The sequence below is a fragment of the Hyla sarda genome, chromosome 10, assembly GCF_029499605.1.
Source record: "Hyla sarda isolate aHylSar1 chromosome 10, aHylSar1.hap1, whole genome shotgun sequence".
NCBI classification, from domain to species: domain Eukaryota; kingdom Metazoa; phylum Chordata; class Amphibia; order Anura; family Hylidae; genus Hyla; species Hyla sarda.
This window is the reverse complement of record NC_079198.1, coordinates 134,162,314-134,179,289: the sequence shown is the minus strand read 5'-3', so window position 1 is coordinate 134,179,289 and position 16,976 is coordinate 134,162,314. Positions and strand designations below refer to the sequence as shown.

The 16,976-nt window shown below is 41.2% G+C and overlaps 1 protein-coding gene across 3 annotated transcripts in view; it reads left to right on the top strand.

Moving 5' to 3' along the window:
* PRDM16 (PR/SET domain 16) overlaps positions 1-16,976 on the top strand; it is a 678,281-nt gene that overhangs the window by 543,277 nt on the left and 118,028 nt on the right. The window lies entirely within an intron of this gene.

The following is a 16,976-nucleotide window of genomic DNA, read 5'->3' as shown; positions in this document are numbered from 1 at the left end:
TAGATATGCTAGATAGATAGATATAAGATAGATAGATAGATATGAGATGGATAGATAGATAGATATGAGATAGATTGATAGATATGAGATTGATAGATAGATAGATAAGAGATAGATAGATAGATAGATAGATAGATAGAAGATAGATAGATAGATAGATAGATAGATAGATTAGACTGATGTTCCATGTTGAATCTGGAAGCAAGATCTGTGATATTCCGGCCACAACTATAACAGAAAAAAACAATCACACTCCTGACACGCCAGTTATTTTCCGTCATTCATGTTCGGTCGCAATCAGTGAAACTGCTCTGTTCGTTATTCTCCTAATCTAAAATGACAACACTTACTGCAAAACTCTCTGCAGATTTTATTATTACCTTTTTTTTCTCTAAATCAAATACGTTCCTTTCACAAATCTATAGCAAATTGCTTGACCTCCCCTAGTCACCAAAGGTCTAATTAAACACTTTTTTTTTTCAACAAACTTTAATTTGCATCCTGACAATGTTAGAATCAACATATTGATGAATGTAATTAAGAAACACAACCGGACGGGGCGGCGGAGGAGCTGTCATCATTGGAGGATTTCAGTCAAAATTGAAAAAAAAAGCTGGAAATATTGAAAAAGACTCCATATTGATCATGTTTTTGATAAATGTAATTATTATCAGAATATGAAATTTAGTTTTTAATTTTTTTTATATATTCTGCAATTATTGACATGATCCTGAGTTATATTATGTATTATATTCCAGAGCTGCACACACTATTCTGCTGGTGAGGTCACTGTGTACATACATTACATTACTTATCCTGTACTGATCCTGAGTTATATCCTGTATTATATTCCAGAGCTGCACTCACTATTCTGCTGGTGAGGTCACTGTGTACATACATTACATTACTTATCCTGTACTGATCCTGAGTTATATTATGTATTATATTCCAGAGCTGTACTCACTATTCTGCTGGTGAGGTCACTGTGTACATACATTACATTACTTATCCTGTACTGATCCTAATTTATATCCTGTATTATACTCCAGAGCTGCACTCACTATTCTGCTGGTGGAGTCACTGTGTACATATATTACATTACTTATCCTGTACTGATCCTGAGTTATATCCTGTATTATACTCCAGAGCTGTACTCACTATTCTGCTGGTGAGGTCACTGTGTACATACATTACATTACTTATCCTGTACTGATCCTGAGTTATATCCTGTATTATACCCCAGAGCTGTACTCACTATTCTGCTGTTGAGGTCACTGTGTACATACATTACATTACTTATCCTGTACTGATCCTAATTTATATCCTGTATTATACTCCAGAGCTGCACTCACTATTCTGCTGGTGGAGTCACTGTGTACATATATTACATTACTTATCCTGTACTGATCCTGAGTTATATCCTGTATTATACTCCAGAGCTGTACTCACTATTCTGCTGGTGAGGTCACTGTGTACATACATTACATTACTTATCCTGTACTGATCCTGAGTTATATCCTGTATTATACCCCAGAGCTGTACTCACTATTTTGCTGTTGAGGTCACTGTGTACATACATTACATTACTTATCCTGTACTGATCCTGAGTTATATCCTGTATTATACTCCAGAGCTGTACTCACTATTCTGCTGGTAAGGTCACTGTGTACATACATTACATTACTTATCCTGTACTGATCCTGAGTTATATCCTATATTATACTCCAGAGCTGTACTCACTATTCTGCTGGTGAGGTCACTGTGTACATACATTACATTACTTATCCTGTACTGATCCTGAGGAATTCCTGCTGACTTGATTTGGATATCTGGGACTATTCAAGCATTATACACAATATATATTACTTGTATAGTACACACACGCACATTTATAATATTGTGTGTATGTATATATATATATATATATATATATATATATTATGTTTTTTTTTACTTCATATTTCCATTGACCACAGTAATATAAGCCATTTGAGAAAGACAATTTTTATACTTTTTTTTCGGTACATATTTTAATGTATTTATATATTTTACAATTTTTTCCTAATGTATCGGTTTTTCTTTTTCACTTTTTAACCTGTTGGGGATGGAGGGCGTACAGGTACGCCCTCGCGTCCTGGTACTTAAGGGTGAAGGGCCTACCTTTACGCCCACCGTATTTCCGATCACCACCGCTCGCCGGGATGTGATCGGGCAATGCCTAGGGGGGTCCTGATACCCCCCATGTCGGCGATCACCGCAAATCGCCGGTCAATTAAGATCGGCGATTTGCGGCAATTCCGGGCACTGGCGCGATCGCCTGGAAAATAAGAGTGATCAGAGCTGATCAGAGACAGCACCAACCATTCTAAAAGATAGGAACGAGGTGGCAGTTGTGCCACCTCCTCCTATCCCCTGCCATTGGTCGATCAGGACTGACCGACCAATGACAGTTGGGGGCGGGGGTTAAAGTTGATTTCCTCCGCTCTGCCCACCGATTGAAGTCCGGGCAGAGCGGACGGGGTGGCTTACCAGAGCATCGGCGGGGGCGGCAGAGACATTCGGCAGGAGGAGTCAGGCTGGAAAGTGTGGCAGTGGAGGAGGCTGCAGTGAAGATCTCTGGTAAGTGATCTTCACTGTGGCCTTCTAAAAGTTGCAAAACTACAACTCCCAGCATGCCCAGACAGCCAAAGGCAATTTCCTCTCCCTTCTGAGCCCTGTTGTATTTCAAGGCAACAGTTTAGTTCCACATATGGGGTATTTCCGTACTCAGGAGAAATGGCATTACAAATTTTGGGGGGATTTTACACCAGCATGTTAGTGTAAAAAAAAAAAATGGTGCTGGTGTTGCCCCATACTTTTCATTTTCACAAGAGGTAAAAGGAGAAAAAGACCCCCAAAATGTGTAACTCCATATGTGGGCGTAAAATGCTCTGCGGACGCACAACAAGGCTCAGGAGTGAGAGCGCACTATGTACATTTGACACCTAAATTGGTGATTTGCACAGAGGTGGCTGATAGTTACAGCAGTTCTGACATGAACACAAAAAAAAATACTCACATGTGACCCCATTTTGGAAACTACACCCCTCAAGGAATGTAACAAGGGGTATAGTGAGCCTTAAGACCCCACAGGTCTTTGACAAATTTTCATTAAAGTTGGACATTAAAATAAAATAAAAATTTCCTGAAATGCTGGTTTTACCTCAAATTTTTCATTTTCACAAGGGGTGATAGGAAAAAAGCCCCCCAAAATTTGTAACACCATTTCTTCTAAGTAAGGAAATACCTCATATGTGGATGTAAAGTGCTCTGCAGGCTCACTACAATGCTCGGAAGAGAAGGAGCACCATTGGGCTTTTGGAGAGAGAATTAGGCTGGAATTGAAGGCCATGTGCGTTCACAAAGCCCCAATGGTGCCAGAATAGTAGACCCCCCCCCCCCACATGTGACCCCATTTTGGAAACTACACCCCTCACAGAATGTAACAAGGGGTACAGTGAGCATTTATACCCCACTGGTGTCTGAAGGATTTTTTGAACAGACGTCCCACGCCAGTGGGGTGTAAATGCTCGCTGCACCCCTTATTAAATTCTGTGAGGGGATAGTTTCCAAAATGGGGTCACATGTGGGGGGGGGGCACTGTTCTGGCACCATGGGGGCTTTGTAAACGCACAAGGCCCCCGACTTCTATTCCAACCAAATTCTCTCTCCAAAAGCCCAATGGTGCTCCTTCTCTTCTGAGCATTGTAGTTTGCCCGCAGAGCACTTTACATCCACATATGAGGTATTTCCATACTCAGAAGAAAAGGGGTTACACATTTTTGGGGGCTTTTTCTCCTATTACCCATTGTGAAAATGAAAAAATTGGAGTAACACTAGCATTTTATTGAAAAAATTTTTTTTTTTATTTTTACGTCCAACTTTAACGAAAGTTTGTCAATAACTTGTGGGGTGTTAAGGCTCACTTTACCCCTTGTAACATTCCTTGAGAGGTGTAGTTTCCAAAATAGTGTGTCATGTGTTTTTTTTTTTACTGTTCTGGCATCACAGGGCTTCCTAAATGCGACATTCCCCCAAAAAAACATTTCAGCAAAATTCGCCAATGGCGCTCCTTCTCTTCTGAGCCCTCTAGTGCACCCACAGAGCACTTTACATCCACATATGAAGTATTTCCTTACTCGAGAGACATGGTGTTACAAATTTTGGGGGGCATATTCTGCTATTAATCCTTGTGAAAATGAAAAGTTTGGGGTAACACCAGCATTTTAGTGTTCAAAATCTAATTTTTCATTCTCACGTCCCACTTTAACGAAAGTTTGTCAATCACCTGTGGGGTATGAAGAGTCAATTTACCCCTTGTACGTTCCTTGAGGGGTGTAGTTTCCAAAATAGTGTGCCATGTGCTTTTTTTTACTGTTCTGGCATCATGGGGGCTTCCTAAATGCGACATGCCCCCCAAAAATAATTTCAGCAAAATGCCATTGTCGCTCATTCTGAACCCTCTAGTGCACCCACAGAGCACTTTACATCCACATATGAGGTATTTCCTTACTCAAGAGTAAATGAAATACAAGTTTTGGGGACCTTTTTACCTTTTTTTAAAAATGAAAAAAAATGGGGCTACAATAACATGTTAGTGTAAAAAATGGAGATTTAGATTTTTCTCCTCCATTTTGCTGCTATTCCTGTGAAACGCTTAAAGGGTTAATAAACTTTCTAAATGTCATTTTGAATACTTTGAGGGGTGTAGTTTTCATAATGGGGTCCATTATAAGGGATTTTCAACATAAAGACCCTCATAGTCACTTCAAAACTTAACTGGCCCCCAAAAATTCTGATTTTGAAATTTTGGTGAAAAATTGGAAAGTTGCTGCTATACTTTGAAGCCTTCTGATGTCTTCAAAAAGTTAAAACATGTCAACTTTATGATGCCAACATAAAAAAAAACATATTGTTTATGTGGATCAATATGTAATGTATTTGGAATGTCCCTTTTCCTTACAAGCAGAGTGCTTCAAATTTAGAAAAATGCAAAATTTTCAAATTTTTCCTGAAATTTTGGAATTTTTCCACCAAGAAATGATGCAAGTATCGACAAAAATTTACCACTAACATAAAGTAGAATATGTCATGAAAAAACAGTCTCGGAATCAAATTTATAAGTAAAAGCATCACAGAGTTATTAATGCATAAAGTGAAGGTCTGATTCGAAAAAAAATGCCCCCGTCCTTAGGGTCATAATGGGCTCCGTCCCCGAGGGGTTAAAAAAAGATTTGGCTATTTTTTTTTCTCTCCCTGCCATTGTGCAAAAACCATGAGGCATTTTGGGAAAGTGGCCCAATCTGATGTCCAGACCCTGTGGAGGCCGCTCGACTTGTCATATTAAATAAATGACTTTTTGCTTTCACTCCGAGATATCAATAAAAGTGTCTGAGTCGACTCTTACCCCAATTACCTTTTCGCAGTTGTCTTAACTTTAACCCCGCACATTACTCATTCTGTGTTCGCCAGATCACCAGGAAGTCTGTTAATTACAAAGAGGAATTCCTTGTTTATGTCTCCGCCATCATGGCTTCCCTGGATTAGCATTATTACCCAGTCTCTGCATCTCTAGGTGTTTTTAACTTTTATTATTAAATTTTATTATTATTATTATTATTATTATTGTTATTATTATTATGTTGTTGTTGTTGTTCTTTATATATAAAAGTTTTGACAATATTTTTCCATTTGTTTTTTGTATTATTATGTTGTTGTTGTTGTTTTTTATAAATAAAATTTTTGACAAATTTTTTTTTCCCTTTTGTTTTTGTATCCCATGGATTTATCTGCAGGGGTCGGGTTAGAGATCTGTCTGATTGAGCTTTGTTAACCTTTAAATATAAAGAAAAAAAAATTGAAAAAAAAAAGGATCCAGCAATCCGAGGGTACCATAAAACTTTGCTTAATCCATATAAAAGTCCAAATGAACATACATACAGTCATAAGACAGGAACACAAAGGACTTGACACATTTCGGGGCAAACCACTTCTTCATAAATTGTAAGTCAGACTTATGATTAAGTGGTTCTCCACGAAACGCGTCAAAAGTCCTCTGTGTTCCAGTCTATAGGTGGTACTCCGCCCAAAGACATCTTATCCTCTATCCAAAGGTCTGATCGTTGGGACCCCCCACCCCCAACCCGGCAATCTGTAGGCAGCACCCGTGCCTCACCCGGCATTCTAAACAGTACGTTTAGAATGCTGGGTTTCCGTGTCCAGAGACGTGACCTCACACTACGCCCCCTTGTGGTGTCATGCCACGCCCCCTCCATTCATGTTTATGGGAGGGGGCGTGACGGCCGTCACGCCCCCTCCCATAGACATGAATGGAGGGGGCGTGGCGTGTCATCACATCACATCTCCAGCCGCGGAAAACCAGTGGCAGGACCCCCGCAATAAGACAACTTATCCCCCAATCCTATGGATAGGGTATAAGATGTCTGTGGGCGGAGTACCCCTTTAGGACTATTTGTAAGTTCATTTAGACTTTTATATGGATTAAATAAAGTTTTAAGTTTTACGGTACCCTCTGACTGCTGGATCATTTTTCTGCATTTGTTTGGAGCCGCTGCACTTGTAGACTATCCCTGCGCTCCTGGACTCTTCTCTTCCTTAGGGAGCTGATTGTTTGCCTTTGTTTTTGTAAAAATAAAAAGAAGACATCCACTACATCTCAAGTAATATAGGTTTCATTTTAAGCATGAAAAGGGATTCTTTGCTGTAAGAGCAGTGCGACTGTGGATGTCTGTGTGTGTCCAAGGCTGCCCAGATGCATTTCACCAATATAGAAAGACTTCCAGCTCCAGAACTCCTTCAACTTTATACATCTAAAACAAATGACTAGTAAAGCCGACGTGTTTCATACAGTTCACTCTCCTTAATCATGGCCGGGTAGAGTTTTCCAAAGAGACAAATACTTTAGGCATTCACATGTAAGGCCTCTATAATCCAGTGAATGTGCCAAACTGGGCAAATCCTTCAACAAGAGTAAGGTCCTCCTGCTGTATCTGAGGCTATAAAAATGTCAGAAACCCGTCTGTCCTACTAGTATTGCATGTTTAGAAGATAGTCAGTAAAGTTTGAGATTTTAACAAACTTTTAAAACTAGAGGTCTTTCTGTATTTGTGCTCTACATGCCCTCGGATCTAGCCATTTATTCACCCCCCCCCCCCCCCTTCCATTCAGAATTCATGAGGCTTGCTCAAGTCAAGTCATTATCTAATGTATGGGCATGGTCAACAGCCTTAGGTAGCTTCACTCCCCAGGTTATAGTGGTCTCTGTTTAGCTTCTCTGGATGGTCCTATAGATTTATAATGGGACCACAGGATGGGGATTCTGCAAGCCAGGGCGTAAAGGGCGTCACCATACACTTCTACCCACTCCTTCTTTTGACTGGTGGAGATCTTAGCACTAAGACCCCGACTGATCAAATCTTTTAACACGTCTCAAACTTGTTGCAAACATTTATTTTTTATTGATTTATTTTTTAATAAGCTGACCAGTTTCAGATGAACTTATAACCGAATTCCACATGGACATTTCGCAGCAGCAGAGTCCCATTGATTTCAATGGGACTCTGCTGCTCTGTTAACATAGCAGAAATTCCACGCCGGAAACATCTGGAGGGTAATTTAAATTCCGTTGTCTGCAGAAAGAATTGTCATGTCTATTCTTACTGCGGACTCTGCACGGAAATGCACTGCCGTCTATAAAACGGCGCATTTCTGGGCTGTCCTAGCACCGCCATGTGGAATGTCCGCACGGAGATTCCCCCTTGTGAACATAGCCTTGTAGGGATTTTGGATGGCTTCATTTCAAGTACTATTGCCTTCTTCTAGACCAGTGTTTTACAACCAGTGTGCCTCCAGCTGTTGCAAAACTATTTATTTTATGTATATTTATTTATATATTTGTTTATTTATTTGAGTTATTTATATTATTTTTTGTTTTATTTTATTTTACACTAACTAACTGTTTGTGTGGTCTTCCCTGCTATTGTTAATGACACGTTACATCGTATCTCGTTACTCGCCATTCGCCGTTTCCCGGGTTGAAGCGGCCCCCTTTCTCGGTCGTCCCCGTTACGGCCCACATGTATTGTGGATGTGGCAGTAGTAGCTGCTGCAGTCTGTATATGTACTATAACCTTATCAATCAACGTTTTTACGGCGCAGTAAGTCGAGCGTGACCTAACCACTGATTCTCTTGTTCGGAGTCGGTTACCACGCTATTAAACGCAGACAGAGCATCAAAAAGTCAACGTGGGTGTAGTAGTTATTGTTTTTTAAAAGGCGTTAGCCACAGAGAACTGGTTGAAGTCAGAAAACACCTCTTCTTGCAGAAGTCGGGGCGCGCCGCTCTTAAAGAACGAAATAATCAGGCACATGCCTTAAACACATGGCTCGCAATATATCTTTATGTGCTTCTGCTGGTCTGCTCATAAGTCCTCAGACATTAAAGGGCTGCTCGCAAGAAAAGCCCTGATTCTGCAGTCTGTGTAATGAGGGGGGATTTTTTTTTATTTTTTATTTCATTTTTTTTATTTATTTTTTATTGAGGGTAATTTAATTCTCTTTAAAATTAAATAAATAAACAGACAAATAAAATAAATAAAACATGTCCACCTTTGTTTTTGTTGTTTTTATTTTTACTAGGTCTAGGTGTTGTTTTTGCAACAAAAATAGTTGCATTTTATATATATATATATATATATATATATATATATATATATATATATATACAGCTCGAACTATATAAAAGCATTAATTAAGGGATTTATGTATTATTTTTTATTAATTAATTAATTGATTTTTATTTTTTATTAAGTATTTATTTTTTCATTCATTTATTTATTATTTTTATTATTACGTTTTTATTTATTATTTTTCATTATTAAGTTTTTATTTATACATTTTTTGTTATTATTAAGTATTTATTTTATTATTATTATTTTATTTATTTATTCAGTTTTGTTAAATGGATTTCTATGAACCATTCAGTTCGGTCATTAGCTCCATATCCATTTTACGCTCATTTTACACTGGTCTAAGTTGGTATATGACAGTGTTTCCCAAACCAGGGTGCCTCCAGCCGGTCTAATTGACGGAATCCATTACTAAGCCGGGGCTTAGCGTTAGCCCCAAAAACAGCTAGCGCTAACCCCCAATTATTATCCCGGTTCCCACTGCTAGAGGGGTGCTGGGAACCGCCGATACCAACAGGCCCAGAGCGTCAAAAATGGCCTTAACGATTTTATTAAAAGAAAAAAAAAATTTACAAATCTGTTTAACTTTCTGGAGCCAGTTGATATATATAAAAAAGTTTTTTCCTGGAATACCCCTTTAAGAACTGTCCAGAGTAGGAGAAAATCCCCATAGAAAACACATGCTGCTCTGGACAGTTCCTAAAAACGGACAGAGATGTCAGCAGAGAGCACTGTGCTCGTGATGTCAGCAGAGAGCTCTGTGTTCCAAAAAGAAAAGAATTTCCTCTGTAGTATTCAGCAGCTAATAAGTACTGGAAGGATTAAGATTTTTTTTTTTTTTTTTAAAGAAGTCATTTACAAATCTGTTTAACTTTCTGGCACCAGTTGATAAAAAAAATAAAAAAAAAAAAAGTTTTCAACCGGAGTATCCCTTTAAATCAATGGTTGCATAACTCGCAGCAGGAAACCCGCTGCTAGTAATAGTGTGTGAACGCACCCTCAGGGTACGAATTTGGCTGTTTCCACACACCAGGATAAACGCCAGAAAAACTGCTAAAATGCGGGAAAAAGTTGTAGCAGTTTTTCAGTTTTTCGACATCAGTGGTCTTCAACCTGCGGACCTCCAGATGTTTTCAAAACTACAACTCCCAGCATGCCCGGACAGCCGATGGCTGTCCGGGCATGCTGGGAGTTGTAGTTTTGGAACATCTGGAGGTCCGCAGGTTGAAGACCACTGTACTACATGATGTTTTAGTCATGTTTAATCATACAGAACAAGAGGCGATGCCATCTGAGAGTCATTAAGTATAATTGTGCGGGGCCGGGAGTAAATGAGTCTGCACACATTGGGCGCAGGGAGCACAAATATGTAAACAGTGGGTAAGTGGCGGCCCCCGTTCCCACCTCACTGATTTTTTTTTTGTTGTATTTTTTTGCAGGGAGTAACTTTGCACATATTCTCTGCCCGCTGCTTTGTCTTTGGGTCTGTTCCAGATCAGCCTGTGTGTGACCACAGTCAGTGGGTAGAGGAAGGAGTGGGCCACAGCGCAGGGAGGTAGATGGGGGGCCGCTGGGTAATCAGGGGCTTTTATCCCTAATACTGCACGCTGTCCTCCTACATTACACAGGTCGAGATAAAGCTTCTCTGCTAAATTTTCATAGAGACTGCTTATTTTTTTTTTTTTTTTACTACTTTTTGAAATTTTTGAAAACAGACTAAACTGGCGATTCCCCTTTTTTCTGCACTAAGCTACAGGTTTGCTTTACCCATTAATGATCAAATACATTTTAATTATTATTATTATTATTATTATTGTTACATAGACGTGGCTCTATGGGGCCTTATTTTATGTGGCAATTATTTTTGCGCTTGCGTTCACCATCCGCACTCGATGACCTGTTAAATCCTTCAAGTTACTACAGACATGTTTGTTTACCAAATATAGATATAATTACTATATACCCTGATCCCATAGAGATAGCAGCAGTATACAGATAGAGCTGGAGGGGAGGTGTAGAATTAGTATATATCCTGATCCCATAGAGATAGCAGCAGTAGTATACAGATAGAGCTGGTGGGGAGGTCTATACCTACTACATATCCTGATCCCATTGAAATAGCAGCAGTATACAGATAGAGCTGGAGGGGAGGTGTAGAATTAGTATATATCCTGATCCCATAGAGAGAGCAGCAGCAGTATACAGATAGAGCTGGAGGGGAGGTTTATACCTACTATATATCCTGATCCCATCGAGATAGCAGCAGTATACAGATAGAGCTGGAGGGGAGGTGTAGAATTAGTATATATCCTAATCCCATAGAGATAGCAGCAGCAGTATACAGATAGAGCTGGAGGGGAGGTTTATACCTACTATATATCCTGATCCCATCGAGATAGCAGCAGTATACAGATAGAGCTGGATGAGTAGTGTATAACTACTATATATTGATCCCCTAGAGATAGCAGCAGCAGTAAACACATATAGCTGGGAGGGGTATAATTATTATATATCCTGATCTCATAGAGATAGCAGAAGCAGTATACAGATAGAGCTCGAGAGGAGGTGTATAACTACTATATATCCTTATCCCATAGAGATGGCAGCAGTATACAGAGCTGGAGGGGAGGTGTATACATTCTATATATCCTGATACCATAGAGTTAGCAGCAGCAGCAGTATACAGATATAGCTGGAGGGGAGGTGTATAAATACCATATATCCTGATACAATAGGGATAGCAGCAGCAGTATACAGATAGAGCTGGAGGGGAGATGTTTAACTACTATATATCCTGATCCCATACAGATAGCAGCAGTATACAGATAGAGCTGAGGGAAGGAAATAAGTTGTGAAGCAGAGGAGTCTGACAGCAGCATTGTTCCTTGTCTAGAACACATGCATGTTTGGTCAAGCCAAGTGGGCATGTGCCCAACAAGGCCTATGGCTGGCAGTTATTCTATGTGTATGGTCCGGCTTAAAGCATAACTCCGATCACAATGAGGTGGCAGGATATCTGTTTAAATATCACCACAACTTCATGGCTGGAGACTTGCATAAGACTTCTGGCGAACCCGTATCCTAATCGCTGTTGTCTCAGGGTACGAAGTTAAAGGGAGATTAAGGGCAGGGTCACACAGGGCACATCCGCAGTGTATTTCATGCTGCGGATGCGCCGGCGGCAATCACAGAGGGACTGCAGAGTGAGTTCCCGGCTCGCGCTGCACTCCCTCTGAGACGCATTGGCGCATTCACAGCGTGAAATGTGCTGCGGATCCGCCCCATATGACCCTGCCCTTAAATAGCTTCCCCCCCGCGTGCAACTGTAAATAGTATAATTTGTCTATAAAATTGTTATAAGTACACCTCTGCATAACACTGTATCCTTATTAACGTATATGAGAATAAAAAAAGAAAGAAATGTGGATCAATTTACAACAAAGAATTCTGTACCTGAAGACAAGCAGGGCTCCGTACACTGACAACAAGCAGGGTTCTGTACCTGAGGACAAGCAGGGCTCTGTAGACTGAGGACAAGCAGGGCTCCGTACACTGACAACAAGCAGGGTTCTGTACCTGAGGACAAGCAGGGCTCTGTAGACTGAGGACAAGCAGGGCTCCGTACACTGACAACAAGCAGGGCTCTGTACACTGAGGACAAGCAGGGCTCTGTACACTGAGGACAAGCAGGGCTCCGTACACTGACAACAAGCAGGGCTCTGTACACTGACAACAAGCGGGGCTCTGTACACTGACAACAAGCACTGCTCTGTACACTGACAACAAGCAGGGCTCTGTACACTGACAACTAGCGGGGCTCTGTACACTGACAACAAGCAGGGCTCTGTACACTGACAACAAGCGGGGCTCTGTACACTGACAACAAGCGGGGCTCTGTACACTGACAACAAGCGGGGCTCTGTACACTGACAACAAGCAGGGCTCTGTACACTGACAACAAGCAGGGCTCTGTACACTGACAACAAGCGGGGCTCTGTACACTGACAACAAGCAGGGGTCTGTACACTGACAACAAGCGGGGCTCTGTACACTGACAACAAGCAGGGCTCTGTACACTGACAACAAGCAGGGCTCTGCACACTGACAACAAGCAGGGCTCTTTACATGGAGGACAAGCAGGGCCTGTACGAGAGAGGGCGGCGGGCGCACTGCTGGGTGGCACAGTGAACGCCGACATGGTGGGCTGCTGCGCTTAGACGTGAGGTGACGTCACCCCGGTGCTGCGCGCCACGCCGGAGTTCAAAGCGCCTCTCCCAGGCAGCCACACTGACAACCCAGGGCCGTATTTGCCGAGGTCAAACGAGCCCCCCTTTACGGAGCCTCTTTAATTATTCTAGTTTTTTTTAAATAATATATTTTATTTATTTAGTTGTCTGTCTATTTATTTATTTTTATTTATTTAATTATTTATTTATTTAATTTGCTTCCTTATGTATTTTTTCATATTATTATAATTTTTTTTTATTACTAATATAATGGCTTAGTAAACGGTTAATGGCTGACTCCTATCTATAGGATATGACAGACCGCGGCCACTTTTCGGATAAATATGTGATTCGGAGTGTTTTTATATCTTTTTTCCCCCCGTACAGAATTCCCACAGTCTAATAATGTAAAACAAAAGCGCCGAGTGCAAAAAGTGACTGACAGAGACAAAAAAAAAAAAAAAAAAAAAAAAAAAAGCTTTTATATAACAGCAGAGGTGAGAAATACAGGAAGCTGCCGAATCCCCTGCATTAGCTGAACAATGAGCGAGCGCGAAAAAACAACGGGGTTATTTGTGTGGGTTTTACAAGAAGCTCTAAAATCCTGATAATTATAGCGTGCCCGTCCTATAACTAAGCGCGGCCCCGGTGGGTCAGACATAATTGAGAGACCCCCCTCGCCTCCGCGCCAAGCCGCGCTTATGCAGGTAAAAAAAAATTAAAAATATAAAAAACCGCCGCGCTCTCTCCTGATGTGTCTTCCCTTTCACAAGTCACAAATTCCCGCATGGATAATTCTGTTCGCGACATTAACAATATGATATTTTTAAAGGGAAATGGAGGCAGCTATTTTTGGTGGTAATGCGGTTTAATGTAACCCGCCTCGGATCGCGGAAGGGGAAGAAAAAAAAAAGCCGTGTTGGCAAAATAGCAAATGTTTCCTCGCTTCCTTCACGATGGGAAACGCTTTTAACAAATTGACTCGTATTTGTAGAAGAATTCCTCTAAATCTTTGTCCGGAATCTCTCTTTTACAGAAAGATTTTCTAATTTTACGAAACCTACAGCGCAATTCCCCCAAAGTGTTTCTGCCTTAGGACAGCAGTCAAAGGGGTACTCCGCTGCCCCATCGTTCGGAACATTTTATTCGAATGCTTGGAGTGGGCGGCGGGGGTCGTGATGTCACACCACGCCCCCTCAATGCAAGTCTATGGGAGGGGGCGTGGCGACCGCCACGCCCCCTCCCATAGACTTGCATTGAGGGGGCGTGGTGTGACGTCACGACCCCGGCCGCCGCGGCTGTGATGTCACTGCTCCCGACGCCGGCACCCAGCTTTTTAAACGAACGCTGAGTGCTGCAGAGATTGCGGGAAGCCCAGCTGCAGGACCCCCACAATCAGATGCAGGACCCCCACAATCAGATGCAGGACCCCACAATCAGATGCAGGACCCCCACAATCAGATTCAGGACCCCCACAATCAGATGCAGGACCCCCACAATCAGATGCAGGACCCCCACAATCAGATGCAGGACCCCACAATCAGATGCAGGACCCCCATAATCAGATGCAGGACCCCCACAATCAGATGCAGGACCCCCACATAAGATGTCTAGGGACGGAGTACCCCTTTTAGGGTCATACAAATATAGTGAAATAGTTGTTGACTGAATGCTCCTTGCCTGATCCACATACATACACATGCACGCTCGCCTCAGCCGAGCGTGCACGTGTTTTGAGACATTTAAAGCGGTACTCTGGTGGAAAACCACTGGTTAATCAACTGGTGCCTGAAAGTTAAACAAATTTAAAAATTACTTCTATTAAAAAAAAAAAATGTATCCTTCCAGTACTTATTAGCGGCTGCATAGTACAGAGAAAGTGCTTTTGTTTTTGGATTTCTTTTTTTTTTTTTTTTCTGTCCACAGTGCTCTCTGCTGACACCTCTGTCTGTCTCAGGAACTGTCCAGAGCAGCATATGTTTGCTATGGGGATTTGCTCCTATTCTGGACAGTTCCTGATACGGACAGAGGTGTCAGTAGAGAGCACCGTGGACAGAAAAAAAAAAAAGAAATCCAAAAAGAAAAGAACTTTCTCTGTAGTATATAGCAGCTAAGAAGTACTGGAAGGATGAAGATATTTTAAGAGAAGTAATTTACAAATCTGTTTAACTTTCTGGCACCAGTTGATTAAAAAAATAATAATAATAAGTTTTCCACCGGAGTACTCCTTTAAGGGGAGAATGCTGCCACCAGACACCTCTGGTGTTGATTTATCTCCCCAAGTGCAAAAGGAATGGGCGACTGAAATCCAACCTGCCGCCATATACATTTGATCAGGGGTCTCCAAACTGTGGTCCTCCAGCTGTCGCAAAACTACAACTCCCAGCATGCCCAGACAGCCAATGATGTCAGGGAAGAGAAGGATCAGCCAGTGTTGAATTAGAACACCAGATCTTTTTTGTTTGTTTGTTTTGTTTTCCCCCAAAATAGGGCATGTGTTATGAAAACACATGCACACTCACTTGAGCTGAGCATGCACGTGCCCAGAGAAATCAAGGTCAAAAAGTTTTCAGCTGATCAAGCTTTTGCCTGACAATGATTGAAGATGAACCTGACTAGCTGACTGTCAAGAGTGTATATGGGAGCCTGGCTGCAGCACTACCTCTTTATGACAACACATGCATACTCAGTCAAGCTGAGCATGCATGGAGGAATCAGGTTCAAAAGCTTTCGGCTAATCAAGTTTTTCCCCGACAGCTGGGAGTTGTAGTTTTGCAACAGCTGGAGGCACACTGGTTGGGAGACCCTGATCTATATACTGCATTTACTGTGGTTATTCATGCTCCCCGGACTGCACACGCCGCCGCTTCACAGTGATACGATTGTGTACTGTAATTTTTTGCTGCTAGCAATGCGGGCAAAGGCCACAAATTGCCCTTCATTCCCATGCACCCTGACAATGGCTGGATTAAGACCTATCCAGATGCTCTGTAAACCTGTCTAACACAAAGAAGAAAGAAAAAATAATCTATAAAAAATAACCACAATTTACCCCAGCAGTGTAGGAAATAGGGTTATGTGACATTTAAAGAGACAGTAACCCCTATTTATGAAGAGGTTCTAAGCTACATAAACGTTTGGTGGAATAATAATACAGATCACTGTTGTCATCTGGATACATTTTGATACATGTATTGTCTTTTGTCTTCAGTCGACTGACAGAGCTGGAACAAGGAATGGGCTGAGTAGGCAGCGGCCTAGGGCAGTATCGGGTGAGGGCGGGGGGTGTATTGACCTTTGAATTGCTTTCTATACTTTCCCAGTTACATACTGTTTCTGAATACTTTTGTACATGCATAGCTATTACATGCATGCTCAATAGAGCTGAACATGCAGTCTACTAGATATCAGGGCCGATAGATGTGTGCAGAGGGTCGTCCTCCCAATCAGGCTAAAATATAAGGCCCTGTGAGGTGAGACAATGCCCTACTGTGACTTTGAGTTTTGGTTTATTCAAATAAAAGCAGCACTAACGCGTTTCGAGAGTTAGTGTTGCTTTTATGGTACCCAAATTTTAGAAAATGTAAAAAAAAATGGTTCCATTTTGGAACTGACAAAAATAATCTCCAAGAAATTAGTTTGAGTTTAGATTAATAAAAAAAAAAAAAAAGAGCCCTAATGCGTTTCGAGTGTTATTGCTGCTTTTATGGTACCCAATTTCTTGGAAGTGTAAAAATGGTTCTAGTTTAGTGCTGCCCAAATGCTCACAATCTACAGTAAGGGACTTTGAGTTCGGGTTTATTTAAAAAATAAATAAAGCGATACTAACGAGAGGTATTGTTGCTTTTATTGTGCCCAATTTCTTGAAAGTGTAATTTTTTTTCCCATTTTGGCTCTACCCAAATGCTCCCAATCTCCAGGAAGTGACTTTAAGTTAGCTTTTTGTTTTTTTTCTCATAAAAGTAGCAATAACGCGTTTCAAGAGTTAGTGCTGCTTTTATGG